This window comes from Zootoca vivipara, chromosome 3 (assembly GCF_963506605.1).
Source record: "Zootoca vivipara chromosome 3, rZooViv1.1, whole genome shotgun sequence".
NCBI lineage: Eukaryota > Metazoa > Chordata > Lepidosauria > Squamata > Lacertidae > Zootoca > Zootoca vivipara.
In genome coordinates this window covers 65,648,128-65,675,815 of record NC_083278.1, presented here as the reverse complement: position 1 = coordinate 65,675,815, position 27,688 = coordinate 65,648,128, and the positions used below count along the sequence as shown (strand labels likewise).

The following is a 27,688-nucleotide window of genomic DNA, read 5'->3' as shown; positions in this document are numbered from 1 at the left end:
TTTCATAAACACATAAAATATGTCTTGTTGGATCACACCAAGGCTCCATCTATTGTAGCATGTCGATTCCAACAGCAGCTGCCAGATACTTATCGTTTGGAACTGCAAAGGTATCATTAGAATGGTTATACTGTGCAGCATATGAGTAACATTCCATCTGAAAAGCTATGCAATAGCCTAAAGATCCATCCTAGCCGGGGGTGGGGGGAGGAGGGGGAGAAGGAAGCATCCGTACTTTGTTTTTGTTTTTTAAAAAGTTACTTAATTCAATATTGGAGCAAGTTCAGACCTGAAGTGTTCATCTAATATATAAGTAATACAGAATAACAATAAAGTAAATTTTCAGACAGTTAAGCAATGCATTTATGCACTGCAAATTTCAGGGGAAAACAACCAAGAGAGCAACCAAAGGTTATTTACAGATTAGCCATAGTGTATGCAGGCAGGATAAAAGCTCTACTGCAGAAATCTCTCTCCGTAAGAAAATAAATCTTTTACTACTCAAACTGTAAGACAATGTGAATAGCAGCTAACTCAAAGGTTTAAACAACAGCAACCACTAGTTCGTTCAGCAAAGTTGCTCAAAAGACTGCTGAAAGGGAAATGTGTCCCTCTTAATCTGTTTGGAAAGGAAAGCAAAACTTTAAAGCCAAGAATCACAAACAGAACCACTCTGCCCAGTTCCCCCTTCACAACTTTTTTTCTTATTGAGCAGCTGTGTGTCCCACTAGATTCCTTACCCCAATCTCTGCTGCCCAGTGCTTCTGCTCTAGTCCGTTTCTCCAAACGTGTCACCGAACCGTTTAGCATACATACACACAGACTCTCCCTTTCTTTTTTCTGCTTCTGGTAAGCCAGGAAACTCTGTCTAAGTCTCCAAAATGTTCAGCAGTTATGGGCTAAAAACAGATCCTGTGCTACGCTGGATATATTTTTGTCTGCAAGCTACACACCCTCCTCATGTTCAATTTTTTCCATTGGTGGAACAGGATGATGCAGACTTAACCAGAAAGTGGTTTTCCATGGGCCGCTTGAAATGATTAGCCTGGACAGCCTGCCATAATGCCTCTAAGCCTTCAGGGAATACTCTATGACTAGGCTGTTGTTTGACCCTGCATTCCTGAATTACCACCAAAGTGCCATAGGAAAGCTACTAAAAGGCTTGTTGAATAAAGGTTTGCTTGCTTAAAAGGTAGGACTTCAGTGTCTTTAAAATATATATCTATATATATTAATTAACAATGCATAACTTTAACTTTCTTCTTTTTAACATAGTTCGCCTAGATAAACAAGCAACTTCCCAAACCACAGATGGAATGTTATATTTCTTATATAAAGTCCTTAAAGTTATTGTGCAGCATAGTATTAGGCATAGTCAAACTTGACAGATTCTTGCTTTTATTTTAGAATGTTAAAAATTCAGCCGTAACCATCAATAGGCCTCAATTACTTTAACCCTCAATAACTTTAACAACAATGAAAGCTCTTTATTTCAGAATGCAACAGTAATTCAAAGTTTCATAGTCCTATCAAAATAATACAATGCATTAAGAAATGAGACATTTACCTGGCAAAGTAAACTGATGGTTGCTTTTTAGACCTCACAACTTTTTAAAAACTCCTTGAACTCAGTGATGCACTGTAACAGGTTATAATTGCTTCTCCAATATATGCTGTTGATAAAGAATTGAAGCTATTTTAGCTTCCTATGTGGACACTTTTAGTGATTTCTGATTTTTTTTGTATTCCCCACCAGCCCACCCAAGAAATGCAAAATACTGTAGAACAAGACTGTATCACTAGATTGAGCCTTACAGGGCAGAAAAAGTTGCCTTGTAATTATTGCAGCATTGTTACAATAATTAATCCTACACAGATAATTCATACAACGCAGATTGCAATAGCCCTTCTGAAACTGTCAAAACCAGCGCACAACTGCCAAGCTGATCTCACCAATCTCTATCACCACAAGTAAGTGAATGCTACAAAAGGGGTAAGGTGGAATAATATGACACATCTTTTCAACCAATTTTAGAAAACAGAACTTTTGATAGGGGTGCTAACTGCAGCTAGGATTTCATTAGCCCTGCCATGCAAAACTTTTATTTAAAAAAATCAGCATTTGTATGAAAACCTATGGACTTTGGCTATTGCAAAATAATAATAATAACACATAAACTTTGGGTCTCCAGAGGGATGAGGGACCTAGAACGCTTTTACATCATCTGGGATCTTATTTCTTATGCTTGAGAGTAGCCGATTGGGCAATATGGCTATCTTGATATATACTGATGTGTTACCACTTCTTTCCATGCTCCTTCTCTTGTATGTGTGTTGAGCTGTGTACAAGGCAATACCCGACTACTGTACTTTTAGGCAGTCAGTAATAGTCATTATGTTTCAGCAGAACTTCATTTTAAAGAAAACAAAACCCTGGTGTCTGGCCAAGATTAAGGGTGGCAATCAGGTGGCGGGACCTCTATGACACACTCTCTCCCCCCTTCCTCTCTCATATAGCACCAGTCCATTAAATGATAGAATAGCCATGTGAATTAAGGACTGCATAATAGGGTGGGTGATAAAAAAATAATTCGAAAACGTTTCCTCCCTTGATCTTATCTCAGGCTTATGGTATAAACATAGTCAAATTTCAAATTTGGGACAAATCGGTTAATATTTAGACCCTGCTCCTACAGATTGAAATTTTGCCTCACTACGAGTGATAAAAACATAGGAATTTGACTCATTTAATTCTCAGTATGTTAAATTGTGAACTAATAAACAAAAATTTTAGGTTTTATGTAGAGCAATAATAGTTGCATACTATTATTTTCTGCAATATTTATTTATTTAAGATAAAACATGTTTATAATTTACATGAAAGACCAATGGTTTTGAAAAAAATTATATGGAACAATTAAGCAAACGGTGTACTAAACAAGTAAACATAAACAATAAAACGCCACTCACATTTTGTGTTGCATCAAAACATCACATTGTACTTAATTACTTGGTATAAATTGTACTAAATGCTTACATTTTGTGTAATTAATAAAATTATGCCTTATGCAATATATACATTGTACATGTACACCATATTATATCATGCTAAAATATGCTTTTATGCATTACACTAAACGTCTATTTTGGTGCAAAGTCCTTATTTGTCTCTTGTTTTGGGAATTTAGAGCGATTGTTCATTGTTGCTTTGATGGTAGCATCACGTTTTTTCTCTCCAATAACTATCCTAGATGCTCTAGTAACCTCCTTCACTGCACGTTCAACCATTTGTGAATGGCACTTGGAATTTTGAACATCAAAACAACAATGAACAATTTCCTCTCATCGGTCAAATAGCTCAGCCCATTTAGCTGCAGAACTTTTAAAGTGGGTTTCTCTTATCAGGAATCAGGCTGTAAAGAATTTCAGGCATTTCCCTGGTTTTAACTTGGGTCCAATATAACGTGAAAATTGAAAGAACAACTCTGACATTCCAGTTTTTTGCTTCTTGACTCCACAATAACTACTCATAGCAAATGGTCCTATGTTATCTTATAAGAAGCCCTAATCTAGTTTTTTGGCTTATCAGATTGCCATTGCCATTTGTTTACATAAAAATGCATAGGGGATATGTATTTGGCTAGCTTAGCTTTATCCAGGGAGGAAATATGCCATTACAATTTCAAATAAAATGATCTCAAAAACATAACATGTAAAATAAAAGTGTGTCTATTTGCATTTGGACATCACAAGCTGAGTGATGTGTATTGGAATTTGCTGCTACAAGAAAAGCTGCCCAAGGCAAAATTAATGACACAGACAAGTTCAACATCTGCCAAGGCATCTAATAACTCTCAGCCATTTTGCTTGTTGGAGGTGCCTTTGTTTGAAATGGCAGGTTCTTAATAGCCTGAATTTACTCACCAAGTCTCAAGGGACTCTTTCTACTCATGGTCTGTTGGGAAGGGGGTGGCACACAGGGGTTCTTTTACTCTTTTACAGCCCATCATGCTAATCAAGGAAAACATCGCCATGTGAGCCCATTTTAATCATGCAAGTAAAATGGGCAGGAAACAAAAACTGAATGGAAGCAACTATATGTTTCTCTAGTTTTTGTTTAAAACATTGTTTGTACTGTAGAGAAATTGCAACTGTGTTGCAATATTACTAATCATTGCAATTGTTAGTTGAGGGCCATCAGTATTTATTAGTCATACCACGGTTTGCAACCGCCTCCGTTTGCGACCGATTGGTTTGCGACCGTTGCGGACCCGGAAGTGGTTACATCCGGGTTCCGCAGTGCACGCATGCGCAGAAGTGCTCTATCGGCGCTTCGCGCACGCGCAGAAGAGCCCCTCGGTTTACAATGAACTTGGGGAGCGACCGGCTCCCCGGAATGAATTGCGGTCGCAAGCCGAGGTATGACTGTACACAGGGTTCCTGTGCTGAGGAACTTGCAACATTTGAGGCAGGAGAAGCTACACTGAAAGCAGAATAAAGTGGATTCACAAATGAACATGGAAGTAATATGCAGTTGTTTAAAAGCTATTCATGCTTTTAAAACAATGTTTTTAAACTGGCACTTTTGAAGAAAAAGCAATCTACTGAGAATTCCCCTTGACTGGCTTCTATTTGCTGCCAAGGGTGCTATTTGAGGTTAAAAAGGTGAAGAGATAACGTTTAAAACTAAAAATTATCTTGTTAAGAAATTAGCCTGCAGTGTGGTAATCCTTTTTCTCTTTAATCAATCATTTTGATGGATAACACATATACCAGAACAACATGAAAAGATCTAGATAAGCAGCAAACACATGTAACAAAACAGCTCACTCAGAAAAGTCATCCAGCTTCCTCACAATGGCCTGCATCTTATCAGGGTTCAGAAGCAGTTTTTGCCAATCTACCGTAACAGAACCTTGCATGGCCACTTCTCCTGCAAATAATAATTGGAGATCCTAGACTTGTGATAGAACAAAGCTGTAATATGATTTATTCAAACTGTTGCCAGAATCCAGTGCTGCCTTATTCCTTTGATTTCTGAAGGCACAAATAAATGCTTTGGTTTTTTTTAAAGTTGCTGAAATTTTATGTGGAACACACACCGCATAGAGGAAAATGTAAGCCATTCTCTATGCAACAAATGGTTAATTATCAATCTGACAGATAATCTAGATTATTTACTTTCCCCCTATAAATGTTCTACAACAGAGGAAAAAAATATAGGCAACATTATAACAATCTTACACTGTATTTCTAAAATACACTTACCTGCATTGCTATGGATGCTACTAAAGTAAGAAGAGGGCAGTATTCAGTTGAGTGAATGAATAATTTATTACGGTCGGAGACCAGCTTATAAAAACACATTTGGGGGAACAATCCCAGAAGACAAAACATACATATAAAACATTGGACAACGGTAAAATTAATGTTTATACATGTAATAAGCATATAGATACTTAAAAACTAAGATAAGCTGTCGCAGACAACTGACCCTGGGTCGCTCACGGAACCAAGTTTAGGGGTTTTCCAGCGAACTAATTTGGATCAGGGGAAGGTCTATGCCTGCAGATCTGAACACAGAATCGGGCAACCATCCGGGTCATCTTCTGATCCTTGCCTAACAGGAGCAGGTCGAATTTTTGCTTTTCCGGGAGGTCAGCTAGCCTCACCAGCATGGAATCAATGGTCTCACTACGTGCCTCTTCATAGAAGGGGCATCTAAAAAAAGGTGCTCTGGGCTTCCTATTTCCCCCAATGAACAGACGCAGAGTCTTTGAGCGTATGGGACTTTTTTGTAGGATCCTTCCAGGACTGGCAAGGGCAGAGCCAAGCTTCTGGCGAGTGTAAAAGCCCTCCTTGTGTTTTTGGATAGGAGAAAGAAGAAGTAAGATGCCGGAGTGGCTAAATACCGTATTTTTAGTTCCATAAGACACACTTTTTTCCTCCTAAAAAGTGAGAGGAAGTGTCTGTGCGTCTTATGGAGCGAATGCGTTGTCCCTGGAGCCGACTTGCCCAGGGGCTAAAGGCAGGTCGTGCTTTTTTTTAAAAAAAGAGCTAAAGGCTAACAAGAGGGAAAGAGAAAGGAACCCGCTCAACAGCTGATTGCAAGAGATCGGGAAGGGAGATAAGAGAGCTAGCTCCCTTCCAGGCCCCTCCCAGCTCCTTGCCTAGGCCTCAATTGTTGTCTGCAGGCATGTGACTGGCTGATTAGAATATCTGTCTGGAAACTGTAGAAATGGGTCCCTTTCCTAGAGAAGTTGCAGAACTGTGAGTTGAACCCCATAAAAACATTATTTTTCCCTTTGCAAGGATACTCAGCAACTTTGAGCTGATCCTTTAAAAATGGAGCTTTCCCCCTTTGCAGAAAAGATGCACAACTCTGAGCTGACCCCCCCCCCAAAACGGGGCTTTTCCCATTTGCAAAAAAAGCTGCACAACTTTGAGCTGATCCTAAAAAAAATGGGGCTTCCCCCCTTTGCAAAAGCAGCTTCCTCAAATATGTAACGGGGGGGAAGGCACCTAGGCCTCTAGGAGTTGGCTGCTATGCCTAGGACAATTCAAGAAAGCAAAAAAAAAAATTCTTGTTTTCCTCCTCTAAAAACTAGGTGCGTCCTATGGAGTGAAAAATACGGTATATCTCAGTTTCTCCGATTTTATAGTTGGGGCATCTTGAGCAGTCCTGTTGTCTCTCGGTGTCTATGATTCTTTGTCTCACCGTGGCTTTTCCTTGACCCAATCCCAGACTTAGAAGGGCTTGGGGAGCGAAACCCAGTTTCTGGAGGGAGTTCAGGACTGCTGTCAGCCAGCCTGACTGGAACTGGTCGCAGAGGATCAATGGGGCTATTCCTCGAGGCAGCAGATTCAATGTCAGCCATTTGTAGATTGATGTTAGGCAGACTAAAGCCTCCACTCTTATCATCCCCGATTCTAGTCTAACCTATGCATTTGAAACGCATCTGGGGACTTGTAGGAGAGCTCTAAGAAATTTGGGTTGAACGCGTTCCAGAGGGGAGAAGGTAGAAGAAGGCGGACCCAGAAAGGCTCCATAAAGGAGCTGTGCCAGCATTTTGGCCTTGTAAGTTTGAGGGCCGCGGGGACAAAAAAGCCCCCTTGGTTGAGTATGCAGTTTGCGTTTTTTTCTGTAGAGTTCCCGATAGAATTTACCAGTATATGAAGTCTGTTGGTTCCTGAGGCCTGTACCGCCATTCCTAGATATTTATAATTTGTGACTTGTTCTAATTTGTGGCCTTGAAGTTCCCAGCTTCTAAGCTTAGGTTTTTTCCCCAAAGGCTAGTATCTTGGTTTTTTGATAACTGAATTTGAGACATTCATTTTCATAGTATACAGTGCAGTATTCAGTCAATTATGTGCAAGATAACTTTTTTGGGGAGGGGGGGGATGTCTTGCCACTAGAATAGTATGAACAAACAACAAACTATACACTTTCTAAAAAATGAAATGGGACCTGGTGTGCTGAGCCAAACCAATACAATAATAGAATGTTCATTCCCACTTCTAGACAACAAATGCGGAAGGGAAGCAGAGGTTGCCTTGCAGCAGCAGCAGCATTTGTATGTGCCCCTCTGTGCAGATGTGTCAGCCTAGCAGGTTTTGAAGGAACTGAGAAATATGAGGGCCACTCTTAACAAACCTAGATTATTAGGAAATCCCTCGACCAGCTCATGCATATCATAACTACCTAATTTATATAATGGGAGTTGGTTCACAGGGTGGCTTCTGACACATGTCACAATTGCACAAAATGAGTAATTATGTGGTGGTTAGGTGATTCAATTCATGCTTGGTATGAAGAAGTCTCATGGATGCACTAAAAAGCAAAGAGACTGGTGTTTTACAGAAATAACTTCTGATTCAGTTTTCAAAAAGGAATATTAGCTTTTACTTTGTTTAGTTTGCTGCTCAATCGTTTCCTTTTGGAACCCTTTCCTAATTTTCTAGGAATGCAGCACTTGTAGAATGCTAACAATACTACTGGCCAGGAAAAGCGGAAACCCGCGCCTACAGAACACAGATCATTAATCAGTTCATAAAACTGTTGTCAAGCACTGGGCATAATTCAGTCAGAACAAGTTCACGTAGAAGCCTTTCCATGTAACTTCTGGACTGGCCTTAATTCAACCATCTATTTAGGTCGGAATGATTACCTAGAAGCTATATTCATTTTAAGCCAGGTGTTTTAAGTTCTCTCATCCTGATTTATTATTTTAACCATTTTTGAATGCCCAGTCATTTCCGTTCCATCTGTGAACATTTTAATGTACAGCCTTCCAAATTCCTGGAACTGTATTACTGCATAACCCCGGGCATACTAACTCAGAAGCAAGTCAGTGGGGCTTACTCGCTAGTAAATGTGCTTGGGAGTGCAACCTTAATGTACACCACACCACGGATACAGACCCTTTCCCTTCATGTGTGTCCCAGCTCCCAGGACCTAAGGTGTGCTGGGTGATACAGAATTAGAGTGTACACCTGGCTGCAAAGAAACTTACGAAGGATCTCTTCAGGTGTAGGAGGCACTAACTGCACTTTGTAGCCCAATTAATGATCTGGAAGGGGTCAGGCTGTACTAGCATAGAAACACACACACACCCCAAGTCTCTGGCTGGCCTTTACTAGTGCAACAACTCTCAACAGGGCGTTTCTATTCTCATTTCTTCCTTGACTTAGCTTCCATTTGTTTTAAGCTTCATTTCTTCTGCCTAATCTTGAATAGAACTACTTCAGCTCTGTGGTTGTGTTTGAGCTGGTATGCTGCACCACACTTCCAGTATTTATATCACCAGATGCTGGTATCATACTGTTTGGATCCCAGTACAATGAAGTGACCATGGGGCAAATCCTCTCTTGTCAAAAGCAGAACAATTACATCCCACATAGCAATGTGGTTAAAGCAAATATTTTGCTTCCCACGAGATAGCCAAAATTGGGGTTGGTGGTGTCCTTTTCATGTGGGGATGACCTGCGTTTTTTTGGGGGGGGGGCTGTTCTTTCATTCTGGCTCAGCCTTAGACTACCATAGTACTAACAAAACAATTCACTAGTTGATAAAATATCCACATCTACCTCAAGGTTATGTTTAAGAGAAATCTACACCCATTGTTTTTACCAAGCTGCCTTCATTTACGAATCAATGCCATTGTTTACTCTGCATTCATCAGAATAAATCTTTACTGCAAACATGAGGAAAAGGAAAGAGGGCAATTACAGTCTTGGTCAAGCCCTCCTGTTGCAACATCATCAGTACGAACTGTGTTTGACAACACCCTCTTTTATAAAAAGGCACAGACTACTTGAAAGGCACTTTGTCCTTTGGTGAAAGTTCATCCTATGGAAACACCACTTGACAATCAGTGTAATAAAAGGGGGCAGGAGCACAACAGTCACTTGTCGTGCATTAACAGTTATTGCCTTGAGCAGAAGGAGCAAGTCAAGAGGTGTAGCAGAGCAGGAACTCTACAAAATATCAATAAGAGTTATAGTTCAAGTTATAGGTAGGTAGCCGTGTTGGTCTGACACAGTCAAAACAAAATTAAAAAAAATTCCTTCCAGTAGCACCTTAGAGACCAACTAAGTTTGCCATAGGTATGAGCTTTCGTGTGCACACTGAAACAGAAGTCACCAGACCCTTATATATAGTGAGAGGGTGGGGAGGGCTATTACTCAGAAGGGTGGTGGGAATGGGTGATTGGCTGATAGGTGTGGTAAACCTGTTGACAACTGTTAACGACTGCAATTGGTTTTACAGTATAAGACAGAAGCCACAACTCAGTGGTAAGCACGTTTCACATTCAGATGCCCAGGCAGCAGGGCTGCATACAGCCCTGAGCCTGAGACCTTGGAGAATCAATGCCAGTCAGAGGAGCCAGTACTGGATTAGAGGAACTGGTGGTATGGTAGGAACAAGGCAGTAGTTCTACTACATTTCTTAAGTGTACTTTGTATTTTTGCAAGGAAGGAAGATGGAGAAGAAACCCAAATTATTGGACTCCACCTATTGTGACCCCTAGTTCCCTTAAATAAGAAAAAGCTCTTCCCCACACATCTCCTCACTAACCCCAGCCCAGCAAAATCCAGTTTTCCCATAGGAAATTATGTGTCCTGCAGTGGTTCTAAATAGAATATTTGCAACTCAACCTCTCGCCTAACCTCCCACCCACCATGTTTTTCTCATTATGGTTATTAGGGCACAGGAGCAACTCAGACTTTGTATGATTAGCCCATCTTAACTTAATCAGCTTGTGCTGCTACAGTTTGAAGCTGGCTAGCTTGTGTACTGGCTGTGGACTACCATATCTGGCAATCACACACCCAGAAAATGAAAAGGTCATATGCCACAACTCTCTAGGTCACCAGCAAGAGATACATGCATATATGTGCGTGGGTGTGGGCGCACACGCCTACACACATACACTAACTGGATGTTTACAGTGATATAGCATTTCATTTACTATGATCTAGCTCTTAGGAGTTCAGCCCCAGTTTATCCTGCCTTTTACAAGAGAGATGATTATCTCTGATCCATATGAGAGCTCAGGACACTTAAATCTTGTGATTGCTAAATAGCCAGATGGGCTGTCTGTCTGTCACACACACACATCTCAAAGATTCTTTAGAACTTAGTAGAGTCTGAAGAAACAAAGCGCCTGCAGAAAAGGGAGCAGTTCAGTGTCTAAATTCAGACATTTATTTGCTCAGGGTCGTGCCTAGCAAAAGCAAACAGTTATTGTGAGAAATATAAAACTGATTCCTAAAAGCTAAACAAGGTATAACAAGCTCCTGTGGGCCAACAAACTATAGATGTACATGGACTTTCCACTCATTCAATGAACATAACCTGTATGTTACGTCTTATACATATAATGCCATGAGATGTTAAAAACAGAATTGAAGTTTTGCTTTTCAGTCTCTATCAATATTACAAAACTGGTGAAGAACAATTGAAAATATTGTTCATATTCTCTTAAAAGCTAAAAATTTGTCCTCCCGAAGAAGAGGTGCAAGAAGATGGGTTGGCCTGGATGTATTCAGGCAGTAGCTATAGTGAACTTCTTCACATATAGAGATATGAATGATCGAAAAAGCATGGATTACAGGCCCAGAACAGGGAACCACAATAAGGTTCAGTTTGGAAGGCTTACATGCTCCAACATAGAGCTGGTTTGCATACAACACTAAACCAACCTGTCGAACAGCACAAATGCACAGGTCCCTGGAGGAGAGATTGCCACCATTTCACTCTTTCCCTGGTCCTCCTGCTGCTGTCAGCTAAGCCATTATTTGCTTAAGCATGGCTGTCTGAACCCAAGCTTGTGGTTTGTCTCCTCCAGGCAAACCTTGAGCTGTAAACCCATGAATAGTTTGGAAGAAGACAAGCCATGAGCCTGGGTTCAGATGACCAAAGCAAACCATGGCTTAGCTCACCGTAGAATGAGGACCAGGAAAGGAGCACAGCGATCGCAATTTCCTCTCCAATAACCCACAACACACTAAACCAGGCATCCCCAAACTGCGGCCCTCCAGATGTTTTGGCCTACAACTCCCATGATCCCTAGCTAACAGGACCAGTGGTTGGGGAAGATGGGAATTGTAGTCCAAAACATCTGGAGGGCCGAAGTTTGGGGATGCCTGCACTAAACCATGGTTTGACTTAAAGTTACAGGTAAACCATTGCATTGTCCAGCTCATTGTCAAAACTTCTCATATCAGATTGTTGTAACTCAATTTTGGGGTATTCACATGCATTCAAGCACATGTAAAGTTTAAAATAAAAAAATACAGTTGCATAGAAATGCCATTAGGAAGTACAGTTGGTTTATGGCTTAAAACCAATGCAAATAGATAGAAAACAACATTTCTATACAGCATGGGCCAAAAAGTTATTTTAAGCAACATACACTTACACACAATCTTTGTTTCAAAAAATCCTCACCTTTAAATAGAAAGGGCAGGCAAAAAGAATGCATATCTGTGTTGGGTAATACCCCTACCTTGACTTGCTGCTTATACAGCTTCTTTTTCCCCTGTGTTGTTTATTTAGTACTAATAGTATGCTCATTTACACACTACCTAGGTGTTTGTCTAGAGGAAATCATACTATTATGAAATGGAAATATTTAAAAAAACGTCTCTGCATACTGAATGGGATATTCTTTAAGTCTGGGCTACACTAGGCATTTCTACTAAACTTTTCATTTCTTTGGGCTTTTCTGAAAACCTTAGCCATTGCCATTCAAAGGCCAGTAAAAATAACAATATACAAAATATTTCTTCTCTCTGCCTCCACGCCTGCTTCTAATGGAGTTTTAAATTTAAAGTAAACCAATGCCAATCAAATCCTGACAGCCAACTGTGCAAATTCAAAATTTGGCAAGGAAAGCTGACATGTGGAGAAAGTAAAACTTTGACAAATAAAGCAAACACAATTCATTAGAGGCAAAAGGTAAAGACCATATTCTTATTAAAATTACCACTTGTGTAAATGTTACTAAATGTGTGAAAATCAATGTGATAATCACTGTATTTTCACTTATTGAATTGTGGTCAGACTCAAGAGATCACAGCCAAACCATTTTCTGGCAGTTGTGAACACCAGTTGGGTTAATCTGATCCTGCTTCATCATTCTTGCCAACTTCTCCTTCCTTCTTTTCTTTGCTCAAACCATGGTTTCCCAATTCAGAGATCATGGTATATTATGCTTTGAAGAAAGTAGGAAAGGGATGAAGGAATCAGCATGTAAGAAGGTTATGCAAGCCCATGATCCTTTAAGGTTACAATCACCAATGATGGCATGACTATGTTGTCTGAACTGGGCAAATGACTGACTTCACAAGCTTAGTGTTTTAAATAAATAGAACAACTAGGTTTTATTGTATACTTCATATCCTTGGGTTTATCTACTTGTTAATTGCTACCCAACACATACCCTTGGAATGGCAAAAGTTAAAAAAAGGCAAAAGCAAAACAGCACAAAGGGGAATAGAAAAATATAGCAAATAGCAAACAACACAAATATTAATAAACAAAAGTATTAATATCATCAGGTAGTTCTTCACATGGAAAGCTATAACAATTTTGCAGACAACATGAAAGAAATTATTCTGGACAGGACTTGGGTATGCCAGTGCTCTAATCAAACTATTAGTATCAACATTATTACTTTAGAATCCAATGGAATGACACAATTATTAGGGTAAAGGTAAAGGTTAAACTGGCTGTAGCACCATCAATTAATTCTGCCTAATTCTTTGTTATGTAGGTTCTCTACAACAATAACGACACATAAGGGAAATTTAATAAACAATCAAATGCCTTCCAGTACTTCACTGGTCAATTATTACTTTTTTGTAAAGTGTGAATAGATAGTACTTTCACGCTTTATTCACAATCTTGGAATCCTTCTAATTAGATTAATGTTTAGGTTCACCTGCTGGCACAACATGCCTGGAACCCAAATAAAAAAGTGAGCAATGACCAAACTTGGAAATATTACTTTGCCCAACCGAAAATGATGTTTCTTAATATTATATCATAATGAAATAATCACACAAAATAATTAGTAATTAGGGCTCCATTTCACAGCTTGCTTAATCTTTAGGCCTATTAGATTTGCAAATAATTAAAGCTAAACAGAATGGCTACATTCAGACATTACGTGAAATCATACTTTAGCACAGGCGTCCCCAAACTGCGGCCCTCCAGATGTTTTGGCCTACAACTCCCATGATCCCTAGCTAACAGGACCAGTGGTCGGGGAAGATGGGAACTGTAGTCCAAAACATCTGGAGGACCGAAGTTTGGGGATGCCTGCTTTAGCAAGACATGAATGAGCCTAGGTGATCCTTGAGCTTACCCACACCCCCATCTCCTTTCGTTTCCACTTCTATTTCACCACAACTTGTCATGTCATCTGAGCCAACAAAATGTTATTATTGTTTACTATGGTCTGCTTTAAACAAGCAATCTTGAAATGATAGTTAACAATAATAACAGTTTGCCAATTCGGGGGGGGGGGATACAACCTGTGGTTAAGCAAAGATAGAAACAAAAGCTTCCAAAGCCAACATTTTTTTCATCTAGGCTAAGGGGAAAGAATCTTCTTTCAGCTGTATTTGTATTTGTTCATGGGAATGTGGAATTCAATGAATAATGCTTCTACTCTTAAGTGAACATTTCAAATTATCAAAAGCAGTTAAACAGTATGCCTGCAAACTTCCCAGTCAGGCAATAACTGGGGCTTTACATAAAATTTGGTTCAAGACATAAATGAATGTTCGCTGCCAATTTCCCACAATTTCTTTGTAAATTTAACAAAACAAACTAACCTTGGTTATTTTCCTTTATGGTTCTCCTCTTTTCTTCCACTGTTTCCTGAATCAGCAACATTGAGACATGTTAGTACGTTGAGCACATTGATATGACTCGGTTGCTTCACCAAATCTTCTGAAAGATAAAAATATTTGAACATAGATTTAGAATAAAATTAGAAATACTTTCCAATACCTGCAAGTGTTTGGGTACATTTCCAAAGACCTAACTCATACAATAGGTTAGGTCCATGGGCGTGCTATGGTCCATGGGGTCATGAAGAGTCGGACACGACTAAACAACAACAACAACTCCTCATACAATAGTAAACCAGACAACTTGGGTGTGCCTTCCCTAAGCCTTCCCTGAAGAATAAAAGGTAATCATGCTAGCTAGACAGTTCTTCTAATGACCATTAATTCCCCCAAGGATAGCATTTTTGCCTTTTATCCTAGAGGCAATCAATTCTAGAGACACTGAATTCTTGACACACATCTTGTTTTCCCAGTTTAGGTGGTATGAAGATGGGCAATTTTGGATTCTGCCCTTTTACAACAAAAACTCTTGTGGTGTTTTCATGATATAAAGTGGCTCATTATTAAAGATGTAAAATTAGTCATTGATTCTTTGATAACAAGTTGTTTGCATGCAATTTTCTAAAGGGAATTGTATCCCCAGGAACGAAAAACAGAGCAAGTAAAGCATCTATGATTCTATGTGACTGCAAGTAAGGGCCTAAATTATATGTTCTTAATTCGGCACTAGTGGTCAAAGCAAGACAATAATACAGAAGAATGTTCTTTATTTCACTCATGCCCCTTCTTATCCACCAAGGACAGAGGTCACTTCCAGACAATCTGTTTATTGAGCATTCATCCTGATTGGTTTGCAGGGAGATTAGACAATGTTGGCTATTTAATGAGCATTCATTCCCATTTGTTTGGGTGGGGGGTTGCATTAAAGCAAATGTTATCTCACTCCTTCCAGAACATTTCCCCATCCTTTTCCTAGTGGGAAAAAGTCTTGATCTTCTGCGGAAGAAGATTTGTTGTGCAAGACCTTCCAATCAACTATAATTGTGCAACATGGATTTGCCAGTATGTAAATGTATCCTACCCCAAAATAGTGACAGTCCGAAAGTGCAACTTGGACTACTTCACTCCATACAACAATATGCTGCTTACTTCCTTCAATGTGCTTGAGCTGGATAGTCCAGGAATGGCAACATTTACCAAGTCTTTACACAGAGGGGGAAAGGCCTGAAGTCCTTTTCAGGATACTCCCATATGCAGTGGTGGGATATACAGAAAGAAAACTCAAATTCAGTTTAAGCCTCCACATACATGGCCTGATCACACTTTACAGACAGGGTGCCCATAAGAATACTCAGTTCTCAAAACTATCATCGTCTCTAGACAACTCCAAGCCAGTACAACACCCCCCGGCACATCACTTGCATTGCCTATATTTTCAAGTTTCCTCTTTCCTAGAAGGCAACCAGCTCCCTCTTTTCTTCTTCTCCATCACCTTGTTTGTAATAACTAAACTGAAGACATCACTACTTTGCTTCACTATCTAAATAAAGCAGCTTGAATGATAAATCTTTAAACAGCTAAATGGTGTTTTTCATTCCTACCAACCAAGTCACTTTCCAGTTGGAAAAGCATGCAATATTTCTGGGTGCATTTCATATGAAACTGAAATTAACAAGCCTGCCTTTCAGCTGCTTCTTCCCGGAATTTAGTACCTTGTTGTACTAGATATTTTTACTTTTTACAACAGTTCTAGAGTGAAAGAAGGAGTAGGTCTACTTTAAAATGAAAAGTTTATTTCAAACTCCTGGAGGGAGTGCAGCACAAACTATTATGAGGACGTTTAAAAATTTGCTTTTGGGGGTTACTTAATAGATAATTACGGTATCACAGATCATTGGTGTTGAAAGGCATCACATGGTAACAGCAGAGGCACCTGACCACTGCCTGTCTGCCATCAAAGAGAACTCTGTGGATGTAGAAGACTACTATGGTACAAAAAAATCATGGATTAAACAAATGTGCTCTTTCTCTCATTAAAAAGTTGCCTAGGGGAAGAAAGCATATATTCCAACATCATTTGGATGTAGAACATCACTTGGCTATCCAGACATCAAAATAAAAGCTTCCCAGAAGCTGCTATTATTTTTCAGGATCAAAGATTAAGCTAGCTCTGAGATAGCCCAAAATCATGGGTATCACAAGGTATATTGCTCACAGAATTGTTAATGCCTTGCATCAAAGTGAAGACTTTCTTATTCAATAAGACAGTACAAGGGGTGAATTGTGAACCCATGCTGGGTGGAAACAAAAGCATACTGTCTTCCAAGCGTGCAGCACACGCACCCTCTCTATACAAACACACCCCAATGGGGTTGGCTATGGCAGGGCAGAGCTCAGTAGACTCCTAGATTTGTAGAGTTGGAAATGACTCCAAGGGTCTTCTAGTCCAACCTCCTGCACTGCATAAATATGCAGGTGGTCCTCTGGGGATCGAACCTGCAACCTTGTCATTATCAGCTCCATGCCATAAGCAACTGAGCTAACTGTTTCTTCCTGCAAGTAGGCACATGGGCACTCATACCATTCAATACTCAACTGAAAAATAAAATTTCCACAGAAATATCATAAACACTACATTACTGCTTTTCTGTTTCTCATAGGAAACTTTTTCAGAAGGGGGACAGGTTGGAGCATGGGCCAGCTCCTTAAAAAGCATCCTAAAGCTCCTCAGGTCTTGGACTAGGGCCAAGTAATACAGCCATGCTGTCTATAAAGAGACCCACGAACTCTCAATCCTAGCTCATCCCTTCTTGAATGCTTGAGGTTCTACAAGTATTTTTCCAGTCAGAGTTCTTACTTGGTGCTGAACCCATCAAAGATTCTATCTATTAATAAGCATTTGTGGGAAAGGTTCTTGAAATACACAAGGAGAATCAAATATAATTTTCAATGTGAACAATTAATTTCCGTGCTTTGGTCCTGGTATCTATTCCAGAAGGATTCAAAAACAAATTACAGTACACACAATTTCATTAAGAAGTGGAACTCCTGTCTCAATAATACAAGGCAAAACAGAATTAGCATATATCAACACCAAACTGGAAGTCACACCCAAAAGGAAGCATGAGCAATAAGATTTGAAAGAGATTATTTGTTCCCAGCTATTATAACAAGACTGTTTGCATTTGTGTCGGACACTTCCTCAAAAGCAAAACAACCCTGTTTCATAGTGGAAGCTGATCAAATACCCCAAGATTCCAACCATTACAACATTGTACAAAACAGGACATTACAACATTGGAATTCTTGTCTTCAAATGCAACCAGAAAAGAAACTGATTTCAATTAAAATTGCTGGAGAGCTATAAATGAAGAATGTGTAAAATTTATTAGCAGAAATCCAATTAACAGACCTGGAACAACACCAATAATAAGTTATGGTTAGAATGTCTAAGGGAAACACACAATGAAGTAACTTTTATTAAGCATAAGTAATAGTTACATCTGCTTAAAGCTACGTTTATGCTGCCAAAGCAATAGAGTTCAATGAAATACACATACCATGCATAAGTTCATTGCAGTGCCTGATTTTCCATGACAAGATGCTGACCATTCCTGGTGCAAACAGGAACTCCATGGTAACAGAGTGATTAGTTAATGAAAGAGACACAACAAATAGCAGCCTAGAAAACCAAAATTGCTCAGGGAGCACAACTGTCCCACCTGTTACACATAAGGGATGCTTCATGTTGTATCTTAGTTACACAAAGCTATCTTTGTGTGGGAAAATGATCATAAAATAATTTCCTATCAAAGTTTCCAGGCACCGCAAATGCAATATATTGCATGCAATAGCAATGTGATGCCATTATTCCACACCTGAGCCTTAATTCCCAAAGGTGAAGTCTCACTGATGCATATGTTCCCAATATTTGAAACAGAACTTGATGACTCCAGGTCAAAAGAGACAACCCAGGCAAGAACCAAGAGGTAGTTGCTTTAAAAAGCTTGCTACATGATTGATGTACCTGCACAGGGATGCAGTAATTTACTGCCCCCAACTATGCAAGAAGCAAAACATTACCCAATTCCATCTGCTGCAATCATTTGGAATGCCACAGAAAGGAGGTCACACTGGAATGACTACTAAATTTTGGTCATGTTCAGACATAATGCAAAACCACTGTTTAGTGTGGAAAGAACAAGCTGCTACAATGTTTGGGCTCCTCTATTCTCCCCTTTCTCTAGATGTAGTTGCAAAGAGGCATTCAGAAGCTTTTCCTTCCAATTTCTGTTACCTAGTTTTGCATGTTGTATGAACTGAAACCAAAACTGATTAACGTTAACAAGCCAGATTAATGTTTAAACAAGCCAGTTACATAACCCATGGCTCGAAGTTGGGTTTCAAACAAGCTACGGATAAGATTTACCAGAGTTAGAAGTTTCTGAGCAACATGAAAAGTTTCAATTCATGTCAGCTACAAGCTAAAGTTTCTGAATTTTTCCTTTTGTGGGAGGGGGAATTTTTGAGTCCAAAGCATGCCTAGGATTATTCTTGCAACACTAAACTATGATTTAGCATGCAGACTGGCTACAAGAAACCACCAGCAGCACAAGTAGTCACCACAGTTTAACACATGCTATGCAGCCACTATTATAACACAACCACTTTGTTGAAGTTCAGCTAAGTTCTAGGTCTAATCAGTGCCAGACCAGGTCATGAATGAACAACACCATCATATTCCCTTGATATACATGGAAGAATAAAAAGCGGGATATAACTGAACAATAAATCTTTACCTAGCAATCGTGTTAGGGGTTTTGTCCTCTTTTGACAGATGTTAGGTACCTAAACATTTGGGGGCTTGAGGACATAGCCCAGTTTAAAGTAGAATGAAATAAAGTACCGTAGCATGAACTTACTTTTTAAAATAAAAAAATTCCTTCAGTAGCACCTTAAAGACCAACTAAGTTTTTATTTTGGTATGAGCTTTCGTGTGCATGCACACTTCTTCAGATACCATCTTTTTAAAATTCTTCTGTTATTTGAAAATGGGTTTATGCAAATGCCGTGCAATGATAGGACATCTGCATAATGGAAGAATGTACTACAGGAAGCCTGCCTGAAGCATGCCCAGCTGCTGTTTACTGGTAGTCACTGCCTGAGGCACATTTTGGGCTAGGATGCGCTTAGATACTTTTCAGGTTGAGGACTTTACTATAAAAGGGTAGAAGCCAAGACATGCTTCTACTCCACCCAAACCCAGGTCTTTAATAGCTGGTTAACGAACCTGCCATTAATTGCTTTACACTACTATGACCAGATGTTCCTAATCTGGATGTACTCTTCATTACCCATTTCAATAGTTTCAGAACTCTGTTGGGCTCCTTAAAGGAATAAGAAATTCTGCCCAAAAATAGTCAGCTTTTTTTTAAAGTAATAGAAAAGTGTTCCATCCAAAAATAATGGATTTGCTTGAACCTTTCCTTCCAAGTTTCATAATGGAACTTTATTTGGATTGATGTTTCCTGAGCTGTGAGCTAATCTGGCACAAAATATTTCCTAATTCCTGCCACTAAAATGAGCTTAATCTAATATTGTGAAAACTCCTGTCACTATGTGCCACAAAATAGTACATCAGCACATCCCAGAAAAAAAGAAAAATTACAGCAGTCATAGAGCAGGTGAAGTTTATTTTCCTCCAGTTGCCTCAATGAGAGGGGAATCCCTTTTTTCCCCAGGAAGAACCAAAAGGAGTGGCAACACTCCCTCTCATTCCACCCTGCTAGTATTAGCACCAACAGGACTTTGAATTTGGCATTTAATCCACCTTAAATTTCATTTGTGTTGGCCCAGTAGGATTTCTTTGTCAGCTGATTTTGTTCACTCATCATACCTTCAGCTCTTTCTCCAGATACAAAGTTTGTGCCTAGCTGTTAACTTTCAAATAACTGAATTTTACAGAAAATGCATTTTCAAGGCCAGGCAACAATAACTGAAAGAGAATAGTTACAGGTAGGTGGCCGTGTTGGTCTGAGTCGAAGCAAAATAAAAAAAATTCCTTCAGTAGCACCTTAAAGACCAACTAAGTTTATATTTTGGTATGAGCTTTCGTGTGCATGCACACTTCTTCAGATACACTGGAAACGGAAGTGTCAGGCCCATATATATATATATATATATATATATATATATATATATATATATATGTATACACAGAGGGTGGTGGGGGTGGGTGGGGATGGGTGATGGGCTGATGGGAGTGGTAAACCTAGTTGAAAGAGAATATTCAACTAGATTTACTAGTTATCAGGTCAAACCTACTTTTACATAGGTTTTTCAGATAGTAGTAGGCTCATCTTTACTTGGCTTCACTTTGCTTAAATAAGCAGGACAAATCTGAGTTTTGGCTTATCACAATTTGATGGAAGCAAACAAATTGTCTGATTTGGGCAGGGGAACATTAAAAGCTTAGTAACAACCACTTTTTGTACAAAGAGATTCAGATGACACTCTCTTGATTCTGGGTTAGCTGTGCAAATGCCACACATCACATCACATAATTCGTTAAATCTTCAAGAATCAGAGTTTCCAAAAATTATATAAAGGGTTTAAGGAAGAAAAGTATAGACAGGAATCAGAGGGCAAGAATCAAACAAAGGAGCAAGAAAGAGTAGCTGGGTAAAGAGAAAGTGCTGAGAAAGCTCTGTGCGGGGCTGATCATGGAATTCAGCCCCATCTCTCTTCTGAGTCTTGGAAGATGCTGCTAGGATGCCTACATCAACTTCCCTTAGTGAACAGGATATCAGCTTTCTGAAACAGCAACAATTGGGGGGGGGGACCACCCTCAAGATTCCCAGGGTACTTGTGTCTTCCGAGCTAGGTTCCAACTTTTTTGGCAAATTTACAAATGTTCACGATACACTCAGTCCTGCTTATACCTTAACCAGGACAGTTCAAGCTGAGTAATTTAGCATCAGCTTCAGTTCCTACACACTCTAGCTAATATCAGAACTCATTACAACAGTTGCTGCTGATTCCACTGGGCAAAAACTGTGGTTGTCAATGTGGTGCTCATGGAAACAATGACATCCTCGAATGACATCCTCGAATGGCAAAGCCTCTGAGCTCTACCCACTCATGGTTATCTTTCTTTCCCTTTAAAAGCATTCAGAAGGAGGGATCTGGAAGAGCAACACTCCGCCCCATGTCCCCTTTCAGCTCTATGTAATTTTTAAGGCCCAGATTAATTCTACTAGATCCAAATTTTGCCAGGTGCCTTGGCAAAGTGATGTGTGTACAAGTGCTTTCTCTCCTTCTATCTCTTTGTGGTGGGGGTGGGGAGCTGATCCAGAAGTGGCCAGAAAGGGAGGCACACGCCGCACTCACTCAAAAATCAAAATGCACCCATTGGCCTGAGAAGGTTGTGGACCTCTAGGATGGACACATTGTGATTTGATGAACTGAATAAGGCAGCTTCATATGTTTACTTGCATCTCTAAAAGGAAGTGCAGAATGTTGTTAGCATTTTTATGATGCAAGCAACTGCCCCTCCTTTCCCACTTCTGCAATGGCCGTGGCAACATATAAAACTCCGGGGGCATAACTCAGTTCTCTCTTACACAAATCCTGCTGGAGGGAATTGAAAATGCCTTCAGTGGAAGTTTGAATGGTAGAGAATCCATCTCACCCAGATTTTTGTATCCTCGATATCATAGTCTCAGAGTTCTATGCACCAAAAAGAAAGAAAACTGGTATTTAAAACATTTATATGCTAGATTCTCCAATTATAGGGTCTGCAAGCCAGCAGAAACATTAGTCATTTGCTTAGTAACAAACCAAAATGAAATCCTTTTACATTCGGTTTCCATACAATATCATTTACTTTTATAACTTGATTTTTCAAAAGGTTTCTATCTTTAAGACAAAGTTTTGCACAGTATTTAAATTTTACCACTATTCCTATATATAGACTTTGTATTACTAAAATAGCAATGCTCAAGCACATGGGTGGAAACTTAACAGTAGATCTGAGCAGCTTGGAGAGCTTGTATGAATTTTACAGTAAGAGCACTTCACATTAGACATGGAATAGCAAGGCCAGCGGGGACCTGGTCAGCATTCTGTTCTCTTCCACACATGCAGGGTACAGTATTGCAACTATTTCCCAATTCAAGCCTTCTCCTCAAGAGGCAAATGGGTGCAACTCCACTGATAGAAAGTTCTCCTAAGGTTATTAATTTGGATAGAAGAAAATAAAACACAAGCTTAACTTGCCAAGCAAAATCATTGACATTTAACATGCCTTGGCTGGATCACATGTGAAAAGTCTAGGATACTGCCTCTCTCTAGTTTTATTGTCGTTTAGTTGCATTAGTTATATTAACTGCATATTAATTGAAGACTAAAAAATAATGCAGCAAATATGAAACTGCTCAAACAGAACTTGTGGTTTGTTATTTGGTAGACACAGCAAATGTTGTTTTGAAATGGATTTTTTTCCTAAAAAATAATAATGGCTACAATTATTTTTAAAGGGTTTTGTGAGGGGCCACCACAGACAAAAATAAAAGGCTGTGCAGGATTTGGTATCACACTAGACTACAATACTGAATGCTACAATGTGTTTGCAGTTTCATCAGGGAGCTATGGAGTAGGGATGAGTTGGGAAAGCTGGCTGGCTCACTGGTAGGTTGTTACTGACGAAGTGGCTTGGCAGATTGGACTGGATTTGGAAACATCAACAGCCCCTGGAGATAGAATCATGAATATAGCTGGAGACTATAGCTGCAGTTCTCAATTCAAGAAAAGGAAAGAATCCAGTAACAGTGTACTAAAAAAATGCAAAGGTATTATATTGCTTAGGAATAAAAATTGTCCAGAGTAACATAGCTAGTACCAAACCAGTACTGAACCAGCATACAAATGCAGCAAACTTTACTCTATCAGTAAAGAATAAGCAATTTCTCTGACTTCAAGGAATGTGATAACAGCTGCAAATATTACTTCTGCCTGACAAGTTGCAGACACCTTTCCATATAAGGTGAAAAATGTATAAAAGCTGTTCAGGCTATACTGTTGCCTCTGTCCCAGCTGCTTCATTACACTCTAGTTGGAGCCTTTACATTTTTAAAATCTATATAAAAATATTTAGAAGCAGACCACAACCACTTATCTAAAGAACAAAAGTGGGGAGATAAGCTTTAATTAGGATAGAATCACCCCACATTTTGCCTTCTGATGTTTTGTCAGCAGAATAACTCACATTAAAACTGGAGTTCTCAGTGTGTCACCCATGGGCACTTTTCTGGTTGCCAGAATGGAGGGTTACCTGTGTTGTTGGCAGTTTTTTTGGGGGGGGGGTTTATATGTATTTTGCCTATTTGAGGGGGGGAGGGGTTCCAAGTACTGCCTTTTCTTCTGCTGTGAAATGGGTATTCTGTGGCACCCACAACAGTTTCTTCGATTTCCAAATGTGTGCCAGGGTCCCAAAAGGCTAGGGACCCCTGTATTAAACCCTTGAAGTTTAGAACTTAAATGCAAAATGCACTTGAACATTATCTTACTGAGATATGGCAGTGTGCTTCATATTCTGACTAATGAGCTTGCACAAGGGATTAAAAATAAATCAACAGAGGAGAAGCATGTGGAGAAGGGAAAGGTGGTCTCCGTATCAGAATCCCTCAGCATCACAGGTATTAGCAGGCTAATCACCTGTGTCTCCTGAACTAAAACTGGATCTGAGGGAAAACTCATATATGGGTAGCACATCACAGCAGCAAAACCAAATACTGTATGCTAGAACCAGAAGTGACTGCAATATTTGTCTTGTGCAAAGCAGAACTCTCCACGTGAGGACATGTGCTCTTCCTCCCAAGGTTCCCTGCATAGAAGAAGAAGAAGAAGAAGAAGAAGAAGAAGAAGAAGAAGAAGAAGAAGAAGAAGAAGAAGAAGAAGAGTAGTAGTTTGGATTTGGTATCCCGCTTTATCACTACCCGAAGGAGTCTCAAAGCGGCTAACAATCTCCTTTCCCCTCCTCCACCACAACAAACACCCTGTGAGGTGGGTGGGGCTGAGAGACTTCAGAGAAGTGTGACTAGCCCAAGGTCACCCAGCAGCTGCATGTGGAGGAGCGGAGATGCGAACCCGGTTCCCCAGATTACGAGTCTACCGCTCTTAACCACTCAGCCAACTCCTAGGGGCTGAGGTCCCTTTGACCCCACCCAATAAAATATTTGAGGGGGACCCCCCCCCAGTTGATGGGCATTGCCATCAGATGTGTGTGCAGCATCTTGTGCTCGATTATGTGGAGTACTTTCACTTCATCAATCAGTTCCTTCCTGTGGGTGAGAACCAGGTCCATGTGAGATGACCCCTCCATTGCTTCTCCCACCTTCTGGGAAATGAAATTGTCAGCAAGGCAATTTTGTTGGACTTTACATTTTTGGCAGTTTGAGTTCCAACAGATAATGGGGTAGATGAAGTCTACCATGACTACTACTATATCTGTCCTTTTTGAATGTCTGGTAATCAGCTCTAAGAAAGCACCATCCACTCCTCAGTCTGGCTTGGAGGTCTATAGCAGACACTCACAGTAAGGTTGATTCCCTCTCCTACAATCTTTACCCATATTCTCTCAATCAGCCTTTTATTTCCCAAGTCACGGATCTCTTCACAAGTGTACACATCCTTTGCATATAATGCTACTTCTCCTCTATTCCTTTTGAGCAGGCTGTACCCTTCAATTTCTACATTCCAAATGACCTGTGCCAAAAATGTTCTTCTTCAAACAAATGTGCCAACTATTATGCTGACCTATAGATTTTGGTTGGCTGGCATCTGTCTGGCTTGAGAGACAATGGCATGTGCCTCCAGGGGTGAAGTCAAACCACTTTATTAGTAGCGCCAAAGTGACCTCCCCAAGGCACAAGCCTGGGCAGTGTGTATCAGCCTCACTGATGTGATCCAAAGGACAGCAGAGCAATACAACCATCTTAGGGACTCAGGATTTGTGTAGGGTTTACTCCTTAGCCTTTTCTTCTCCTGAAGATATCCCAGAATGCAGCAGAGGTTTAGGATCAGAGTTTTACTTCTCCTAGATTGGCTACCTTCCCAGGTTGACGAGCCCCATCTGCTCCTTTACAACATGTGCAGAAACTGCCTTCTTGCCTGTTGAGGTCACTATTAGTCTTGTCTGCTCAAATGGAGCCTGTTTTTGCATACAGGGGAAGTCCCTTAGACACTGAGGGTTTGAGACCCATCAGCTACCCTCACTTGGTTTAGCGAGCAAGCCAAAGTTATTCCCAGGGTGTGGCCGCCATCACAGGCTGGCAGCTTCTAGGAGCCACAGGTAAGAGCTAAGTGCAGGATGGGGATCAAAGGTGGACAAACTAACACAAAAGCAGCATGATGTGTCCCCACCAAATTTACTAACTTCCCTAACAGCCCATGCACCCTAGCCCTAGCAGCATAGAACTGGAAACAGACACTATTCTCCTTAATATTGGATTAACACTGGAGAAAATGGTTTGCTACTAGGAAGGGTTCTCTCTCTCTCTCTCTTTAAAGAAGTATTGTATTTGTGCATCAGAATAATCACCTGTGTTGTGCAGTGCTGCTGAATTAGGGCATGAGAGTGCATAAATGGAACAAAGCTACACAGTTAACACAGTGCTTCAGAGCATTTGCCCATGCTAAATGGAAAGCAATGCATATTCCTAATTATTTAAGCATTGCTGTACATGATATACTGACTATGAACAGATGTAGGCATAGTCAAATACACTGTGGGCATATAACTCGCATGCCTAGTATGTGAACTATTTTTTATGCTTTCTGACCTACTGATTGCTTGCTGTTGAACAACAGGCCATGAAAATATGTGCGAAGGAGAAAGATATAAATGTGAAAATACATGTGTGTGGTTTATGGGTTTGGTTATTTAAAAAAATAAAAGGGGGAAATGGAACCATTCATTACTTTTGAGAAATATTCAATACGCTCCCCAAAGCATCTGGGGTTTACTTCAATTTTTATGCCAAATTACAGGCTGTGAATTCCAACGAGCTTTCTAGGCAAAGAATGTTGAACTGTGTTAATAATGGAGAAACAAACCTCTGGTACTTTTGTCCATCTATAACACTTGGTACCCCCCAAACTATGCTATGATTGTGATTTATATTATTTTTTCAAACATACTTAGTTTATTAAACCAACAGCACACTAAGCATAATTTCATTTTCCTTGAGGAGAACCTTACATTTTATTCATTATCTGACTTCCAAAATCCCATTTAGTTATAGATTTTGATACATGGGCAGAGTCACAAGAAACAGTAACTCTCTGTGAAAATAAAACTGGAACCATTTGATGGGTGTGCTAGCAAAACTGGAATTCCTGTATAAACAAATACCAAGATTTTAAAAGTAGCTGAAGCAAAACTGCCATACCCTATGCATTTGTCTGAAGTATGTGTGGCTAATGTTTGATCAGCAAAATGTCATAGGGGATCACAATTGTTCAGCAATTAGCCACACATGTCATACACTTCGCAACGTTTCAGAAATGCATTGAGGAGTCTGTTGTAATCCAGAAGAAATGAATCATGGCATGAAATCAGGCAAACGAAAAGACCAAAGAACTGGGAGAGGGGAAGATATTGCCCAAACTTGGGTGTGGGGTGGAGTTGCTGTATGGTCTCTACCCACAGACCTGCAGCTTTTCACATCGCCTGAGTGGAAGAAAGGAGCAACACTGGAATTGCAAAATGCAAATGGACTCTAGTGTTATTAGTAAGACTGGTCACCCTTCTTTGTAAAATCTTTGTAGCATTAATGCACAACCCCACCATGTTTTTCCCTCACTCGGGTTCTTGTAAAAACCAATTCTTAATTCTTAAATAAACAAAACCCGCCCTATATGCTAACCATCACAACCAAAGTAAATTATTCGTCTGCCCATGCTACATTGTTTAATAAAATTAATTCTTCTTTTCCGGCCAGTCTTCTCAGAGTAATTAGAATCTTAAAGCAGTAAAGTTGAAAGAAATGTAACCATATGGACAGAATGTGGCAGGAGGATAGCAACTTTATTTGTGGATATTAGAGCACCCAACTCAAATATTCATATACACATATACAAGTACAAAATGATGTGGTTATTTAAAGGTCAATAACTGTATTCACCTCTTCGAGTGAAATCTGCTTTGTCTTTGGTTTAAAAGTTTCCTGTACTTTACAATAAAACCACTAAATATGCCTCTATTCTTGGAATATGATGCCAGTTAATAAAAAAAACCTATATAAAATATAACTAGAAAATCAAA

At 39.8% G+C, this 27,688-nt stretch overlaps 1 protein-coding gene across 4 annotated transcripts in view; it reads right to left on the bottom strand.

Annotated features, from left to right (window-relative positions):
- TIAM2 (TIAM Rac1 associated GEF 2) overlaps positions 1 to 27,688 on the bottom strand; it is a 131,856-nt gene that overhangs the window by 87,673 nt on the left and 16,495 nt on the right. For 3 of the 4 annotated variants that reach the window (XM_060272772.1, XM_060272770.1, XM_060272773.1), the window contains exon 2: positions 14,347 to 14,464. The gene's annotated coding sequence lies outside the window, so the exon portion shown is untranslated. The other variant, XM_035108669.2, reaches the window with a different exon arrangement.